Below are 5732 nucleotides of genomic sequence, written 5' to 3'. Positions count from 1 at the left end.
TGTGTGTTGTTCGTTTAGTCCTGATGTGTAAGCTTTGTGTGTGTGTGTGTGTGTGTGTGTGTGTGTGGTGCACGCGTTTGCGTGCTGGGGGGTTCGTTTTGAGGAGGCTGCGCTTTTGGTGCGTGGCATTCCCTGTTTGATATTTTTCTTTGTTTTTAGGGTAAATCTCTACCTTTTTTAAAATGTTTTGTATATCAATGAATAGAACAGAGCATATCTACAAATCAGTTTATTAAGAAAATACAATATTTCAAAAAAGAAAACTCGTAACCTGCTGAATGCAAGTATTACGGACATTGACTTTTTAAGAGAAAACATCTCTTAAACATACATATTTATTTTTCATTTTTTATGTCAGCTATTTTGACAAGTCACACTCACGATAACAAAAAACATTATCACTGGCCATGTTTAAAGCATAAAAAGTGCAGTATTGCAACTTTTTGTCAAAAAAGTTGGGAAAAATGTCCAAAGCCATAAAAACATTTAGGGTCGGGCCAAAAAAAAAGGGTATGTCGGGATACCGGAAACAAATATTTTTACGCCTTATGTCTTTATTGGTAATTCAGGGTTTACTTCATGGCAACTCGATTCAAAAGTAGTATAACTAACAAGAAATATCTTTAAAAAAGATGGTCGGCGTGATGTAACTGAAACACAAGTTATATATGGACAGAAACCTGCATTTTAAATCTTTTGGCAATGTTGAAAGGGGCCTCTGTGAAGTTTTGTATAAATGAGGACAGTAGTTCTGAAGAAGACTGTGTTTAGAAATTGCGGAGGGACACACGACGGACACCAAACAATCACAAAAGCTCACTTTGAGCAACTTTGGTAACAGTAAGCAAACAATATTGAAATACGTTCTATACTTTATTTCTGAAATTGTTGGAAGCAACATGAATCCTTACCCTACTCTAGCTTATTATCAAATTTGTCTATTATTCAGAATATGTACAGTACTGCTTTCACCGGAAAGATTAATCTAAAATTTAGAGTATAAAATTTAACAGTATCGGACATGTTGTTGCAGGTTAGTAATGATTTGCACTGGTTAGAAAGTGTTGCTGTAATGCAGGGTAAGAGTTAATGACTGTATAAAACAAATAACCTTTTTGTAAAAACAAACTTAAGGAAAGGAAACTAAACAAAACAGAAATATATCCGGATGAACAGATGAATATTTGGTTACGCACACCTCTTCAAGTGGTACGCATACAACCCGATGGTGCTGTACTTATAGAGGTTATAAATGACGAACGCGTTGTCATTTCACTCTGTGTCACACATGACTCAGAGTGAAACATTTTCAGCCTTTCCTCCAATCAGCGCAACTTTTATCGTGCTTAATACGACACGCCGAAAAATCATGGATAATGGTTTCACTACCTGATTCCCCTTTACTCAATAATAACATAAACATTTTATTGTTAGAAATACCGTGCGTGAGTAACACTTTTTCAAAATGCTTTTTATTACACAACACAAACATGAATATCGTGCATTAATAATTAATCCATTACGTGACATATATCCGCAACTTATCATCACGTAGACTTTAATCATCGTGTCCAAGTGCTTATCAGCAGAAAACAAAACAGTTCACAATGAATGGCGTATTATTATGAACATGTATACAAATCATCATAAACACGCGCATGCATTAAACTGGATTGAACAAGAACTATTTTTTTCAGTATAGATAACAAAGCCATTTAATAAACAAAGGCATTGTGAGCCTTTAATAAACAATTAACAAATGAATGAAAAAGGCAGGACTAATCGTTGGAAAAAAATAAGTGCACAATAATCATTTAACATAATTTGGCTCTAGTGGTATATGTTTAAGAAGATAGCAGGCACTTACTATGGATAAATAAACATGGACTGTCAGCCAGTGATGGAAACCTTTCAACATTTAAAACGGACTTCAAATTAGTTGTGTACTGACTGTTGAATAAAGTAATAGATATTCACTCGCTTTGCTGCATCTGCAGTTCACTAGAAGAAATATATTTTGATCCTACAAATAAAAAATATCTTGTAAAGGGTGTAAGGAAAGTTAGTTTCAGTTTGACAAATAATCCTATAAACAGTACGACATGTATAGTTTTTCGGTCATACTACACAAAATGTATATGCGGATATGCAAAGAGAGAGAGAGAGAGAGAGAGAGAGAGAGAGAGAGAAAAAGAATCTTTTTTTTCAAAATGAACATGCATTTCTCACTTTCTAACACTAGAAATTTACGACATACATGTATATGTAAATATTTATGTACAATACAAAAATCATTTACTTTACAACTATACAAAGTAAAACTTAAAACATGACCACAGGTAGTCTTTCGGTAAATAATATGGATATTTTGTGTTGTATTTTATATCTTAGAAAAATCTAAAAGCTGTTTGTTAAACAGGAACGAACTATCTTTACACCCTATATGCTTGCAATATTCCCTCCTAAAAGAAAAATCATTGCGATTCTAATGAGCTTTATTAAGGAACAAAAACTTTTGTATTTGGAGGGACAATCAAGAACAAATTAAAGTTTCCATCACTGCCCCTCCCCGCGAGCGAGGACGCCGTCCATATAGGGGAGATCTAAACTAGGTTCAAGCCAAAATAGTTATCTCTCGTATATTTCAAATAAGTAATATTTGATACTTTCACTGATATTTCGTCTCCAGCTTTTACTTCAGCAAGTGTCGATACGTAACTATTGTACGAGTTGAAGTATCGATTGCTGGAAATAGTGTGAGGCTGAACGCTTGAAACTAGTTCAGACTCCTCCACGTCCAAGATATTGAACTTAAAAATACCGTGTTTAATTGGTATGCTTGTATTCTTAACATTTGGTTTACCGGTGGAGGGGACGCAAGGTTCGAAAAAGTCAACATGAGAATATATGAAGTAAGTGCCTGATACTGGGACAACTAAACGACCATTTCTATATCGAACGCCCGTAACGTTCAAACCCGCTTGTATCGTAGAGTTCTCTCCCATGGCGCCAAACTCGTATCGGCGTCATCTCTGCATGACTCTCTGAAAATATCAAACAGACTTTAAATTTAATCAAGTCTTTCTCTTTCTATGAAAAAATCAGCAATCATGGTGATAATAATGAAACAAAAAATAAATTAACGTTATCGTTACCTAAACAGACGTACTTAAAAGCATAGTAGAAAAATTCGTCTTTCTTGCATACCGGGTGTGAGCTTCCGGTGTTTTCACTGGTGCCAGAAAACTTCACCCTTGTATGAGACGACACTCGTGATGTAAACAACGCATATTTAACTATAATTCATAAACTTATGCAATAGATTCGTGCGGTATTTCTTTTTACGTAAATCGAATACCTTGGTAGTTCCCCTTTATTCCTTAGTAAATTTATGAAAAATACATTACGGTACGCTGTAGTAGATAAAAATAAAACTCAACGTCATTGTCTTTGAAACGAAATGACATCTTTCCTGTTTTTTTTTTTTTTGTTTTTTTTTTTTTTGTTTTTTTTTTTGCTATTACTTGTTGCAATTTTGGATTTTGAAGCATTATAAAATATGCACATGTTTACATTTCTATGTACAATTTTGTACAACGAAGCTCTGTGCTCTTGGTGTATTATCTATATACGGGTGAAAATTATAAGCTACGACGTTTGCCATGTTCGTTTGCCATTGCATAACTTAAATGTACCAGTATGCAGGGTGGAAACAATAACTGTTTTTCTATAAAAAAAAAGACAAAAACGAAACTGGCTGATCAATAACTCATGTTTCCTCCATCGAAGGACATGTTTTCCTGTTTAAAAGCTTTGTCAATAAGTACAACCAGGATTTCGTTTCAAAATTGGCGCCTTGTATAATCTTCCCTACTCGTGTTTCATTGACATAAAGATTTATAACCGATTTCATATCTTGTTTCAAAAGCGGTCTATAAACAGAATAAAAGGTTATTGTATTTGCACAAGATTACAAATTTATAACCCGAGAAAGCCAGTACCCGGATAATATCTGCCGATTCGAGTTTCTGTCACGTGCTGGTATGAATGCAAAATGAACGTATTTAGGTGTTTTTTCTACGTGGTACATGAAAATATTCTCGATCTTTGTAGTAAAAATGGATGAATGATATTTATGCATACTTTTGTTTTGCTTTGACCATTCTTTCCCCGTTAGTTTAGCAGCCGGCTTCATTTCCCAGAAATATTTGTCATAAATGGCCATCAGGCGGACTCTGTTTTCGTTTAGATATTTCTGTTGCCGCTCTTCGTCCTCTTTTTTAATCTTGTCATATTTTTCTGCCGTAATCTAAATATATAGCTTCAAGGTTATATATGTCCAATAGATAATAGATAAATATAAAGGTTATTAGATCTAAATTAGCGTACCTGAATGACGTTTGTACACATCTGAGGGATTTGGAAAACGTATTGAAAGATATCTAATAAGTTTAGGAGTAAAATATGACTTTTGATGCTGTGAGTAACAGACCACTTTCATTATTTAATAACTCACATCCTGAGTGTCTGAAAGTAAACTCTACAAGATGATCATTTTGGAAGCATTGAAGGGTTTGAACGCAGCCATATAGAATAATATCGCAGTCAGTTCTTGGGAGGTAACACCCGTCATGACCCCTGTACCCACCTTGGTCCTCGCAACCCCTGCTATAACGGAAATCTTTTACATAGAAGAAATGAATTGGAAGGGTCTGAAAATATAAAATCAGAGTCCAAAATACAGGGTGCCAAAACGAGACTTACAGATTTCCTAAATATGCAACATTATAATAATGCAATATGAACGTATTTAGGTATTTTCACTACTGAAAATGAAGATTAAAGATAAAACAAAATTTTTTAAATGAAAATTTAGTGTACCCTCTCTAAATAATCATGTATTAAATCCTGTGCATTTCCACAACGAAGAATACCTTTTTCAGATGGCAAACATATTTTGTCATTAGTAACAGTGTTTGGTAAGTCAGGCATTGTCCAAACCAGCGCCAAAACAGTTGCTAACACAATAACAACCAAACACAAAACGCAGATAACTATTCCTTTAAAAATGGGCTCCATAATCAATTATTTAATAATTCCATTAAAAAAATGATATGGTGCCTCTAAGTATATAAATATCTGCATTTCGTCCTCGGATCGCTCCATAAGAGATCGCCCGCGCGTTTAAACATTTTAGCCGGGTAAATAGCTTTTATATCATAGTTGCACAGCTGTCGTTAAGATAAACAAGTTGTAAAGTGCCAACGTTTGGCGTTCAGTAATTTTTTAAAGAAGTAATACCACATGTAATAATAAATTTATTTAAATTTTGATGTTAGTAAGACATAGAAAATGCATACCTTAAAAGCAAGTCAATGTTTTTCTGCGTTTTGAGACTTTTCCATTTTAAATTTTAGGACTAAGTGTACGCCATACAAGTTATGCACATGACCTGACCAGACATTCTTACAAATGATACACGCATTGTTGCACCTCAAAATAGTAGCAACGCATTTTGGTAGTCACTACTGAAATTCGGCCGCGTTTTGGTAGTCACTACCAAACGCTTTACACTCAACGCAGTTTGGTAGTTTTACAAAAATATAGTATCAAAATGCGTTTGATATGTACACATCCAACGCAAAACGGTATTAATAATAATCTCATGATTAACAAAAAGAACATTTTGTGACGAATGGACAATATCATTTCTAAGAGAGTCGTGATGGAAC

The 5732-nt window shown here is 34.3% G+C and overlaps 1 pseudogene; it reads right to left on the bottom strand.

Moving 5' to 3' along the window:
- Positions 1-860: 860 nt before the first annotated feature.
- On the bottom strand, positions 861-5214 carry LOC123554617 (tumor necrosis factor ligand superfamily member 15-like; annotated as a pseudogene).
- Between the last annotated feature and the right edge of the window lie 518 nt (positions 5215-5732).

This window comes from Mercenaria mercenaria, unplaced genomic scaffold (assembly GCF_021730395.1).
Source record: "Mercenaria mercenaria strain notata unplaced genomic scaffold, MADL_Memer_1 contig_1851, whole genome shotgun sequence".
NCBI classification, from domain to species: Eukaryota; Metazoa; Mollusca; class Bivalvia; order Venerida; family Veneridae; genus Mercenaria; species Mercenaria mercenaria.
The sequence above is the reverse complement of the archived record's forward strand: the minus strand, read 5'-3'. Positions and strand labels throughout refer to the sequence as shown.